Below are 14,174 nucleotides of genomic sequence, written 5' to 3' on the forward strand. Positions count from 1 at the left end.
CATTATGGAATGGAAATTATAAGTAATATAAAATAAATAACTTTGCTTGAAGCATAAGTGACCTGCATAAGAGTTACAAACAGTTTGGGTCTACTTCACTAATGTGCAAGATCTAGTAGTATAGTTCCATTCTCTTCTACAACATCAATAGCTGCTTACAATGATCACATATTACATTTCAGGCATTGTGCTAGATCTCTATAGATGAGAGAACTGAAATAGAACATATTCAATGACTTGATCACTGTTATATAGCTAGTAAGTACCATAATTGGAATTCAAATAACTGCCTAAAATCTAAATTTCTATCAAAACTCACTTGTCCTCACTAGGATTCATGTTTGAGTATAATCCATAAAAAAAAAATAGCTATTTCAGAAAGCAAAAATATTTCATTTTTTCATTTAAAATATTGTCCTGGGACCAAATATCTGGTAAAGCAAAAAAAAAAAAAAAAAAGACCTTGCTACCCCATGGACCTTTTTGGTTTTATTGTTTTTAGTATAAAGGAACAGATTTCAACCTAATAGTTAACCAGATATACAATTATAAATGATATAAGTAATATAAAGAAAAAGAGTAATTTACTTTGAGAAGAAATAGCAGAAGAAGCTTGATTCAGATCAAAAGCCTAGGGAAGTCACTCTGAGGAAATGACATTTAACCAAATACTCACTGGAAGAGCAGGAAAAAAGAAAAAAAAAAAACACACAAGAAGAGTGGATAAGAGGAATCTAGATGAGGAAATAGTGGCTTTGAAATATCTGAGTTTGAAAGAAGTGGGCTATGAAATAAATTAAAATGAAACAAAAAGTGACATTAGATTATCTTGATGGAAAAGAGTTTATCAGGTGATGAGATTGAAAGGGTTTGGGACGGAGGGGTCAGGGTAATTATAAGTGAGATATTTTAATATAGCACTCATCAATAAGAGAGATGTAAGAGAAAGCGGAAAGCGGAGAGTGAATAGTCATGCATGTGATTTTTTTATACTTAAACCATTTTGGCAAAGCAAAATTATCAGATTATTTTTAGTTAACAGTCACACTGTTTCAAATGGGCAGTTAAAATTTCAAAGGTTGTTTTCAAACTAAGTACTGTCTATGTCAACCATGTGCCATCAGTAAGTATTTTTAGTGGAAATTGATTTTTAATATGTCAAAGCACATTAATTTGAGATATTTTTAATGGGGAATGTTTAATGTTTTGCTTAAATATGTTGCTTTACTCTTAAAGCATGTACCATGTATATAGTCATCATATCTGTGGAATTAATCAAATATGACAAACTATCACAAAGAGTCCATTCAAGACCAACCCTAATAAAACAAGTGCAATTTGGGTAATTATTATTTACGTCACTAACTAATTAGATGTAGATTTAGACATATAAAGGCAAATAGAAAAATTAAATATGTAGTATTTAAAGTGACTATAATTTTTCAAAATGGCCAAAAGAAAAAGCACTCTGTTATTTGGTATATCTAAACAAAACAAAAATCTGCACTCAATAACAAAGATGTATTGTTTAGTAGAAATGTCACAAAAAGCTATGCAGATAACAATGTATAATTCTGGCAGAGGATATAAAGTAAATGTAAAAATTTAACAAAATAAAAGTGTTAGCATCTTTATCACTGAAGGGAATTTAAGGACTGAGACTTTTATTTTGTCTGTATGTATTCAGGAAGCTATACCTTAAGGCAACTATCATCTATCTGAAAAGGTCTATTTTAGCATAGATCAATTACATAGGACTGTCACATAAGTTTTATTGTGAAGACCAAATATATCTCAGCTACAAATCATTACAAGCATTCTAATTTTTGATAATCATTCTTGAGAGAAGATTTGAAATAATGTTTTTCTTCCAAATGTTAGAAAAAAACTGATTAAATAGGTATAAAAATTTTTATACTATAATCTCTTACAGTATAGCATATATTTTTTATATTTGTGTTTGTAATGAGCAGCACAATTTGTCATAACAATACTTTCTTAGTTTTATGGCCTTTAGAAATCTCACTTATAACACATTCATAGCCTGAGTCTCCTTGAGCCCTCATGAATCTTGATTTTTATAGCATAAGCACAAATGCAGTAGAACATGGTTTTCACTTAAATATCTGAAACTAATATTGTGCTGCTTTCAAATGTTGTAAGAAACAACATATCTGGTCATAGCAGAGATGTCAGAGGCAATGGAGACCAAAGCCTTTAAGAGAGAATACTCTATACCTTACCTTCTCATTAACTTCAGAATCTTTCCCAAAGAGAATTCTGATACTGTCAGCATCCTTCTAACACTGATTTTTATAACAAGCCATACTGCAGCCTTCCTAATGTAAGTTCACATAACCCACTGGAAGTGCAGATGTTTCTAAATAATCTATTCTTGCTAGAAATCAAGAATTTATTTTACATGAGAGTGTCATTAAACTACCTTCCTCTGGGTTTCACAAAAAACCATTTGTTTCTAATTTATTCTCAATGACATTCATAATCTATCATTTCACAAGAGAATCAAACTGTGTAAATGTGAACAGCTTTCCAGAGATTAACAGTGTATATAGTTAATTTGGTGGGGGGGCGGTCGTCTCGAGATCATCTTTTGAAGTTGTTCAGGATGCTGCAAAAGAGCTAGATTCTTTATTACTGTTTCTCTTCTCTATCAGTAAGTGACAATTAGGAATACTGTTTATTTGAAGGACAAATGTTGATATTTCTAAGATTAAGGCCAGAGATTTGCTACTTGCTCTGAAGTATCTTCTACTGATTTTTCCTTCAAGCCCATTCCCAATTCTTTTATGTCTAGTTGCTACTATAGTAAACATATTGTTTAACCTTATAAAGTTAAACATTGTTTAATGATTCATAAATGATTCAATAATGATTCATAAATCATTATTTTAGCTGGGTTTGTTTTCAGTTCTGCTTAGAAGCAGAGTAGACCATCCAAAACTACTTCTAATATAGTGAAAATTTAAGAATCACTAGAATCCAATTAGGATTATCATCAGAATAAAAAATATGACACACACACACACACACACACACACACACATATATATATATACACGTACATATATATGTATAGAGAGAGAGAGAGAGAGAGAGAGAAGGAGGGGGAGGAGGGAGAGAAAGGGAGAGCATGAGCATGAATTTATCTGACCTCTGTGAAATACCAGATAACTTTTTTTTTTTTTTTTTATCAATACTATCTTTAGTAGTGAGAGCAATTGAGTTGTGGAGATTTAAATTTCAAGCAGATGAGTGTCTGATTCCTAGTTATGGTACATATTATTATCTATGTAACAGTGATAAAATTATTGAACGTATTTCATTCCAAATTCCTCATCTGTAAAACAGGATAAAAGATAACAGTGAAAGGAAGTAACACAGTGAGTAGATAAGTGAAACAGGTTTATCAGGTTTATCTAATGCTGCTCAGGTAAGGTAGCAATTGACTACCTGGCAGACATGAGCTTGACTGTACTAGATTAGAATATTCTGTAACATAGTATGGATAGTTATTCAGGCTTCCCCATTGCTTAGAAGAAATATCTCTCAACTGCATCTCAGAATCTCCAAAAAAAATTTTTTTAAAAAAATTCTCATGCCAGTTAGGCTATATTCGTTGTTCATTTGTTTTTAAGCCTGTATGTCTTTTGTTATCCCTGAATTTCTATCAAGTGTTTGAATTAAGATAAGAATGAAGCAGACATATTACTTTCCCAGGTGAATCTGAAGATTGATTCACCCCAAAATCATCTCCATTTGAGTCCTTCTGCTTACAGCTATCGATATCCCTTTATTCAGATTCTATGTTCAAACACAACTGACAGATTCCAATTATGAATTTGTTGACCTATGATGTTGATAACAAAAATGATTGTGGGTTAGGAAAACATGAATTTTCTGGATAAAGATGTACCTACTATAGTTAAATCATGAATTGGGACCTACTTTATAAATCATTGTTTTATTGGTTAATTAGAATGATTCAGCCTCCTCAGACCGAATCCAGTCTGGCTATACCCATGAACCCGGTTTCAAGCCTGGAAACACTATAAACCAGACTCTGGCCAGTGATAATTCCACAGTGCTGTCACACATTTTCTTGCTTTGTCATGTTGAGGTCTTGAAACTCTCTCCCTGACCTCTCTGTTATTTCTGCAATTAATAAAGATATAGAGTTATAGGGAGGTTCCATATCATATTCATGATTTTGTGATTTTCCAGTAAAAACAAGACAACTGAGTTTTATATTTCACCCAATATAAGTATATAGGGTAAATAATATATTTTCTGAAGAGCATGTTTCCCTTTTTAGATGAATTAGGTGAATAAATTTAGATCTCAGACATACTGACCAACAGCTTTAAAAGATTGATTGATTGATTGATATGAAATTCTAGTTTTAATATCAGTATTGACAAATAGTTTTAGCCCAAATAGGAGTCTTCTTGGGTTATATTTTTAATATTCAAAATAATTTCTGCTTTTATGATGTGAGGCAGGTTAACACCTATTTAAAGAGATAGCCTATTGAGAAGTTTAGTTGACTCCATTAATTTGTTTAATGAGAACATTAGAATTGTTTCTCTATATTTTACATATAATTAGTTCACATCAAATTTATGTTCAATATTTATACTTACTTAGAGTAACATACAAAAAAAAAAAGGAACATAGCCATAATATTGTATAGCGAAATAGTCCAAATCTAGAATTTGTACAAAATTCACATTATCATGAATAAGGTGTGCAGAATAGGTTTGGGAATGGTTAGAGTGGCAGATACAAAAAATGTACCCTTGCTAATGTTTTTAGGACAATGAGTTTGCAACCAGCATTAAAGCAGAATAATTTCACATTCTGTTTTTAATTTTATTTTAGTTAATTCCTCCTTATGTTTTATAAACTATTTAAACACTAAAGATTCTAGCCACTTTCCTATGTTGAGCTTAGTCAAAAAGCATAGGGAAAACATCCAACTCTTCTCTCGTTATATAATTCTGAGCTGAGAATCACAATTAGATGTCATTTCTCTTTCATCTCTTGTCAGTAGAGAGTACTCAATATTAGAAGGATAATATATGAAAATGATACTGAGTATGAAAGACTGAGATTCAAGGTTCAACTCTCTGCTTTTATCATCGAGTAAGTTTGGATATGTGATTTTATCTCTTTGCTACCATTTCCTCATCTGAAAAAAAAAGGCATGTGGTAACAAGAGACATTTACTGAGTAATTACTATATTCTAGGGTAAAACTAAGCAATTTACATGCATTTTTAATTTAATTCACTCCAGTGAATACAGGGATGGTTAATATGATCTATTTTAAAGAAGGGGAAACTAGGAATCTGAGATATTAATTTACCAGATTGTACTAGAAAATCGCAGTGTTAATTTCAACTAGGTCTGCTTCTATCTTAAATCCATACAGTTCTCCTACTACTACCATTTACCTCAATGATATTATTAAATAGTGATTGTAATTTTTTTCTATAAAATATAAAGTGAGGTAAGTGGTGGCTATTACTGAAACAGATTGCTCTGACATTGTTTAGTCTCTTAAGGATTATATATGCGAATTGGACATTCATCAGCACTTGATTTTGAAGTATAAAGATGAAAATTCACTCTAGATTGGAGTGCCTTTGGAAAGTTTGAATCATTTATAGTAATGTGACAGTGTAAAATGTGGAAGAATTTAAATTAGGTAGAAAGATACTATGATCAGTTAAAACTAGGTAGTTTGAAACAAAATTAAAAGATAATGATATTTATGTATTGACTATTTATCAAAACATTAAGAGAGCAGTTCCATGAACTGTATATCCAGTATATATGTAGGTATGTGCATTTGCGTATTTAAAAATAACAAATTATAAATTATATATGCCCTGAGGGATGGGTGTTGTGAGATATGTTTATGCACATTTATTATATATGTATATATTTTATACATATATATCTAAAGAGATGATTATTCTTGGATATTGGTATTTTAGGTCATTTTTGTTTTCTTTCATTGAGCTTTTTTTATACTGGCCCTATGTTGAATCTTTACAAATATAGAATTTTATGTTTTACTTGTGGGGAGAGGTAAAGAGGTTACTTAGTTATTAATCATAGCTTTAGTTCAGTTAAATAAATACAAGGTGTCCTTCAGATAACATTTTCTAAAATGGTGTATTGTGATAGCAATTGGTATTTCAGACTATTGAATCACACTTAGAGTGAGAAATAACTTTGTCCATGTACAATAAAAGTTCTTGAATATGACATCATTGCTGTACTAGATGAGCAGAACCAGAAAACACTTCACTGAAACAGAAGTTCGAACACTGTAGGAAATTTCTGACTACAAATTATTGACTACAATAGAATTTTGGTAAGCAATCCTTTTTGTGCCAAATTAATTTCATGCCAAATTGAAGAATAGTTTCTGTGAATGGTTTGAGATAGATTTTGCCCATCCTCTTTTTCTGCCTTTACCCTTTTTTTTTGTTTTTATGTTTTTGTTTGCATATGATGAAATTGTTGCTTTCACACCAAATTATTTAACTAAAATTAACTATAAACACCAGGAAATAGGGCACCAGCATTATATGTCTTTCAAATAGAGAAGGGTGAGAATGTTGTTTATATTCTCTTAGTCACCCAGTGCACTCAATTACATTTCAGATATACCAGTTGAAGTATGACTAAATTCTTGAAATTTTGATCGTTTGAAACAAATGCATTTAATAAAATGGACATCAAACAGGATATGTGTTAATTGTTTTGTTTGGTATTTAATTAAGGAGAGAGAAACAAGATACCTGAGATTAATTTACTAAAAAGAAGAGGAAAGTTCTTTTAAAAAATACTAAATATAAGGTTATGCCCCCTCAAGGTGAGAATTTAGTTTAAAAAAATTAAATGTTCATAGTTTTCTGATATGCATTATAAAGCAAAGCAAATACAATTTTTTTGAAGGCTCTAACCTTCAATAGGAGCTTTCATATTTTCCTATATATAGATAAAGCTCTGGGAATAATAAGATCACAGTGCCCAAAACAAAGAAACAAAACCAAACAAACAAAACACAAACTATCGTGAGTAATAGAAAAGACAAAGATTTCAAATATTGAAATTATCCAACATAATGGTAAAAATATGTTTAAAACAATAGGAAGTAATTAAAATTATGACTAAAGGGCAAGGGATTAAAATTGGCAGGTATATATAAATAGGACACAACTTAATATAAAATTTCTAGAACTTAATAATATAGTATTTATATAAAATATAATTGATGTGTTTAACAGGAGACTAAGAATGTGAAGAGAATTTTTATCATGAACAATTGATGTAAAGAAATTATCAAGAATGTAACAGAGAAACAAAGAATATGAAAAATATAAAAATATGAAAACAGTGAGTAAAGATATAACAAAGATAGAATATCTACTATATATTCAACTGTGGCTTCTGAAGGAGATGAAAAAGAAAACAAGAGATATGATATTCAACAAGAAATTTTCATTCAATAAGAAAATGGAGGGTAATTTTTCATAAATGATTACATATAACATTCTACTAGTTTGAGAAGGCTATTGAATTCCCTCAGAAATAAAGAGGAATACACACCTACACAGAAAAAAATTTAAAATTAGAAAGCCTAAGACAGAAAGATAATTTAAAAGCAGGCAAAAAGAAAAACATGTTTAACTTCAGTGGAATTGATATTAAAGTGACTACTGAATTTTCTAATAGAAATTATGGAGGCCAGAGTACAGTGAAATAACATCCTTAACACATTAAGAGAAAATGAATGTCAACCTCAGACATTATATAAAATCAAATTTCAAAAGTTAGGAGAAAATAACATCTTAAACAAAACATTTTTTTGTTTTATTTTATTGAGGTAACATTGGATAATATATAAATATCTGGAGTACAACATTATAATTCATTATCTGTATACTCTATTACATTCTCACCACTTTCTAATTTCCTTCTGTTACCATGTATTTGAACCCTTTACCCAATTCATTCTCCCAACTTCTTTTCCTTTGGTAACAACCATTCTGTTGTCTACATATACAAGTTTGTTTTTGCTTTGTTTTGTTAATTCATTTGTCATATTTTTTTTTTCTCTTTTTCCATAGGACTTATTTCATTTAACATAGTACTCTCAAGTTCCAACCATACTGTCACAAATGGCAAGATTTCACCTTTCTTAATGGCCAAGTAGTATTTCATTGTGTGCGTGTGTCACTTCTTTATCCATTCAGCCATTGATCGATACTTAAGTTGTTTCCATATCTTAATTGTTACAAATAATGTTGCAATGAACACAGTGGTACACATATGTTTACATATTAGTGTTTTTATATTCTTTGGATAGATTTTTAGAAGAGGAATTACTCGATCATATGATCATTCTAGTCTTAAATTTTAAAGGAAACTCCATACCATTTTCCATAGTGGCTGCATCAATTTACAATACCACCACCAATATTCAAGGGTTTCCTGTTCTCCGCATCCTCTTCAATGCTTGTTATTTATTATCATTTTAATAATAGTCATTCTAACAGATGTGAGGTAATATCTTATTATTTTGATTTACATTTCCCTAATAATTAGTGATGTTGGACATCTTTTCAAATGCCTGTTAGCAATCTGTATGTTTTCCTTGGAAAAATGTCTCTTCAGATCCTCTGTCCATTTTTCAATTGTATTGTTTTTTTATTTTTGTTGTTGAGTTGTATGAGTTCTTTGTATGTTTTTTATATTTATCCCTTATCATAAGTATCATTCGCAAATATCTTCTTCCATACGGTTGATTGACTTTTCATTTTGTTGATGGTTTATTTTGCTGTGCAGAAGCTTTTTAGTTTGGTGTAGCCCCATTTGTTTGTTTTTGCTTTGTTTTGTTAATTCATTTGTCATATTTTTCAAAAGCCCAATGTTGCTTTTGTTTCCCTTGCCTTCGGAGTTCACAAGAATGCCACTGACACCAATGTTCAGAAGCCTAATATCTATGTTTTCTTCTATATATTTTATTGTTTCAGGTCCTACATTCATGCCATTGATCCATTTTGAGTTAACTCTTGTGTAAGGTAGTTGTTTAGTTTCCTTCTTTTGCATATAGATGTCTAGTTTTCCTAATACTATTTGCTGAAGAAATAACCCTTTCTCCATTGTATATTATTGATTATTTTATCATGAATTAGTTGCTCATATAGGTGTGGGTTTATTTCTGAGCTCTCAATTCTTCCATTGGTCTGCATATCTGTTTTTATGCCAATACCACATTGTTTTATTTACTATAAGATTGTAGTATAGTTTAAAATCAGGAAGTGTGATACATCCAGCTTTTCTCTTTTTCTCAGAATTTCTTTGGCTACTTGGGGTCTTTCATGTTTCTATAAAAATTTGAAGATTTTAAAATTCTATTTCTATGAAAAATGCCATTGGAATTTTTATAGGAATTTCGTTAAATCTATAGATTGCTTTAGGTCATATGGACATTTTAACAATGTTAATTCTTCCAATCCATGAACATGGAATATCTTTCTGTATTTTTCCATGTCTTCAGTTTTTTCTAACAATGTCTTATAATTTTTAGTGTACATGTCTTTCTCCTCCTTTGTTAAGTTTATTTCTTTTGTTGTGAATGTAAATGAGATTGTTTTCTTTCTCTTTCTCTTTCTGATATTTTGGTATTATTACATAGAAATGCAACAGATATTTGTATATTGATTTTATATCTAGCAAATTTACCAATTCATTTATTATTTCTAATAGTTATTGGTGGATTCTTTAGGATTTACTGTATAAAAATCATGTCATTCAAAAATAGTGACAGTTTTATTTCTTTTCCAACTTGGATGTCTTTTTTTTTTTTCCTTGATTAATTGTTCTTGCTAAGATTTCCAGTATTATGTGGAAAAACAGTAGTGAGAGTGGGCATACTTGCCTAGTTCCTGATCTTAAAGACAATTTTTTCAGTTTTCCGTTGTTGAGAAAAATGTTAGATGAAGATTTGTCGTATATAGCTTTTATTATGTTGAGGTACTTTTCTTCTATACACATTCTATTGAGAGTTTTTATCATAAATAGATGTTATACCTTGCCAAATGCTTTTACTGCATCTATGAGATGATCGTATAATTTTATCTTTCATTTTTTTAATCGTGTTGATTGACTTAAGGTGTTGAACGATTCTTACATTCCTGAAATGAGTCACATTTGATCATGATGTATAATTTTTTAAATCTATTTTTGTATTTTATTTGCTAGTATTTTGCTGAGAACTTCTGTATATTCATCAAAAATATTGTCCTTTAATTTTCTTTTTCTGTGATGCCCTTGCCTAGTTTTTGAATCAAGATAATGTTGGCCTCATAAAATGAGTTAGGATGCATTTCTTCCTCTTCAAGTTTTTGAAAGAGTTTGGAAAGGATAGATATTCAATCTTCTTTGGATGCTTGGTATAAATCACGAGTGAAGCTATCTGCCTCGGACTTTTGTTTTGGGGGGGGCAGTTTTTAGTTACAGTTTCAATTTTCTTAGTAGTGTTTCAGAATATTCAGGTTTTCTAATTCTTCAGAATTCAGTTAAGAAGGTTGTGCACATCTAAGAATTTGTTCATTTTTTCTAGATTGTCCAATTTGGTGGGGTATAGCCTTTCATAGTATTCTTGTATAATACTTTGTATTTCTGTGGTGTTCATTGTCATTTCCTCTTGAAATTGGAATTTTATTTATTCGAGTATGCTTTCCTTGTTTTCCCTAATGAGTCTAGCTAAAGGTTTGTCAATTTCATTTATCTTTTTAAAGAACCAGCTTTTCAATTTTTTTTTCCTATTTTTATTCTATATTTAATTTATTTGCCCTTTGATTTTTATTACTTTCTTTCTTCTACTGACTTTGGACTTCATTTGTTCTTTTTCTAGCTATTTAAGATGTAATTTTAGATTGTTTATTTGAGATTTTTTTTTATTTCTTCAGGTAGGTCTGTATTGCTATAAACATCCCTCTTAGTACTGCTTTTGCTGCATCTGAAAAAATTTGGGTATGTCTCTGTGTATCTTTTTATTCCTTCTTTTATTTATTCACTGACCCAATAGTTGTTCATTAGCATGTTGTTTAGTCTCCACATATTTGTGATTTTCTAACTTTCTTCTTGTAGTTGATTTCTAGTTTTATGATATTGTGATCAGAGGAGATATTTGGTATGATTTCAATGTTCTTAAATTTATTGAGAATTCTTTTTATCTCAACATATGGTCTATTCTTGAAAATGTCTCTTGTGTACTTGAGAAGAATGTGTAACCTATCATTTTGATTGAAAGTTCGATGATTATCTATTAAGTCCATTTGATATGTCATTTAAGGCCCATGTTTCCTTCTTGATATTTTGTCTGCGTGACCTATCCTTTGGTGTAAATGGCATATTAAAGTCTCCTACCATTACTTTTTATTATCTATTTCTCCCTTTAAATCTGTTAATTGATTTATAGATTTTAATCCTCCTAGATTGGGTATATACACATTAATAAACATTATGTCTTCTTGATGAATTGTATCCTTTATGAAATATCCTTTCTTGTCTCTTTTTACCATTTTTTGTCTTGAAATCTATTTTGTCTAACATAAGTAAGGCTACACCAGCTTGTCTCTGAATATTATTTGCTCGGAGTATCATCTTCCACCCCTTCACTTTGAGCCTATGTTTGTCTTTCAAGCTGACGTAGGTGTCCTGAAAGCAACATATGGTTGGGGCTTGCTTTGTAATTCATCCAGCTAATCTGTGCCTTTGATGGGTTCATTCAGTCCATTTATATTTAGGATGATTGTTGATATATTCAGACTTACTACAGCCATTTTAGCTTTTATTTTCTTGTCGTTCTCTATCTCCTTTGTTTCTTTTTCCTTGTTTTTATATATGCTTATAATGTTTGGTGTTTTTCTGTGATGTTTTTCTCTGTTTCCTCTTTTATGTGTAACAGCTCTGGATTTTTGACTTGCAGTTACCATGAAGTTAGTATAAAATGTCTTATAGAAAATTAGTTCTTTTACTGCTGATAATGTCTTATCTTCATTCACCTACACAATATTCATCCTTTTTCTCCTCCCCTTTTATGTTTTTGTTGTCATAAATTATCTCTTTTTATGCCATGCATTAATTATCAAATTGCAGTAACTATAGTTATTTTAATGCTTTTCTCTTCTTTAACCTTTGTGTTATATAAAGCATTTAATATCCTATTTTGAAATAGAGTTGCAATGTCCTGCTCCTGCTTGTCACCTTACACAAAGCTTTTTATATTTCATCTTTTTGTTTCAGGTAGAAAAGCTCCTTTAAACATTTCTTGTAATGCATATTTTGTGGTGGTAAATTTTCCCAGCTTTTGTTTGTCTTGGAAAGCCTTTATTTCTCCTACATATCTAAAGATAACTTTGTTGGATATATTATTATTGGTTAGCGATTTCTTGCTTTTAATATATTAAATATATCATCTCACTTGCTCCTAGACAGTCTACTGAGAGTGTCTACTGAGAAATCTGTTGATAATCTGATGAAGTTTTCTTTGTAGGTTACTGCCTTTTTTCCCCTGGCTGCCTTGAGAATTCTTTCATCATTAATTTTTTGGCAGTTTTAATATAATGTGTCTACGGCCATGCTACCCTGAACACACCCAATCCCATCTGATCTCGGAAGCTAAGCAGGGTCGGGCCTGGTTAGTACTTGGATGAGAGACCACTTAGGAAGACCAGGTGCTGTAGGCATTAAAAATCAATAATAAAAAAAAAAAAATTAAAAAATAATATAATGTGTCTTGGACAAGGTCTTTTTGTGTTGAGATAATTAGGGTTTATGCTAATATCTTGTACTCAAATGTCCAATTCCTTCCCTAGGTTTGAGAAATTCTCATCAGTTATCTTTTTGACTAAGCCCTCTGTTCCCTCCTTCTGAGATAAGCTTTTTTTTTTTTAATACTCTCCTCCGTCTGAGATAACCATTAGATTTTGTTGCCCTTTCTAATAGATTCAGATAGTTCTTTTATTTTTTTTAAAAATAATTATTTATTTTCTCCCATCTGAATTATTTTTAGATTGCTAACTTTGAGCTTGCTAATTCTCTCTTCCACCTGATCTGAAGTATTTCCAGTACTTTCTAATGTAGTCTTTGTCTCATTTAGTGAGTTCTTCAGCTCCAGAAGATCTGTTTGATTCTATTGTATAATTTCAATCTCATTGGTAAATTACTTCTTTTGCTTATTAATTTTATTCCTGAGCTCATTGAGCTGCTTTTCTATGTCCTTGTGTTTCTTCATGACTACTGTCTTGAATTTCTGTCATTTGAATTATAATCTTCCATGACTTTGAGTTTGTTTTCTGGAGACTTCTCATTTTCTTTTTGTGTTACAATGCTACCTTGGTAGTTTATGGTACTTGAAGGATCGTCCTTCCATAAGCACATTTGAAAAAATGAACTATTTTCTTCACAATTCAGCAGGTTGATAATTAGAGGTTTGACTTTTGTTTTCCAGTAGGTGGTGCTATAGCAGAAGCTTTTGTTTTCTCTTAACAGTGCAACTTGAGCCTCCAGGATCAGAGTAGTTGGCCATCTCTGAATTCATGGAAATCACAACCTTGGTGACTATGGTGGTGGGTGTCCCAGCTGTGCTTGGATTGCCTTAGTCTTAGGGTTCTGGGTAGGGGGATGTGGCCAGTTGAGGGAGTTGTGTTCATGGGCTTGCAGTGCTGTCTCTTTGTTCCTATGGCTGTTGGCATGGCTGTGCTGTAGCCAAGAGGCAGAGATGTCTCAGCTGCTGCCACCAATTTCGCCACAATAGAGAGGGGAGGGAGCTGGATTCTCAGATACCCTGATGCCACTGCTCCTCTTACCCTCTTCAGGCATGGTGTGTCACTCCACCCTGATTCCTCCACCACTATCACAATAACCAGAGTCATGGCATCTGGAGAACTGTATGAAGATAACATCCCTTTCCTTTCTCTGTTCCACCTTTCCACACCTCCACACGTTACAATGTGCTCACCTTTAGATGTATCAGATGTGTGGATCTCTCAGGCTTATTTGTGTGTTGAATAGAGGAATCTTTGTCAGAATATAGATGTTTGACTAGTTTTAAATTTAAGAGGAGAT

General features: G+C 31.2%; 1 non-coding gene across 1 annotated transcript; it reads left to right on the top strand.

Moving 5' to 3' along the window:
• The first annotated feature begins 12,674 nt into the window (after window positions 1-12,674).
• LOC112471595 lies at window positions 12,675-12,793 on the top strand. Its single transcript, XR_003043345.1, has one exon. It is a non-coding gene; the product is annotated as a 5S ribosomal RNA (ribosomal RNA).
• Window positions 12,794-14,174: the final 1,381 nt, after the last annotated feature.

The sequence above is a fragment of the Pteropus alecto genome, unplaced genomic scaffold (assembly GCF_000325575.1).
Source record: "Pteropus alecto unplaced genomic scaffold, ASM32557v1 scaffold57, whole genome shotgun sequence".
NCBI classification, from domain to species: domain Eukaryota; kingdom Metazoa; phylum Chordata; class Mammalia; order Chiroptera; family Pteropodidae; genus Pteropus; species Pteropus alecto.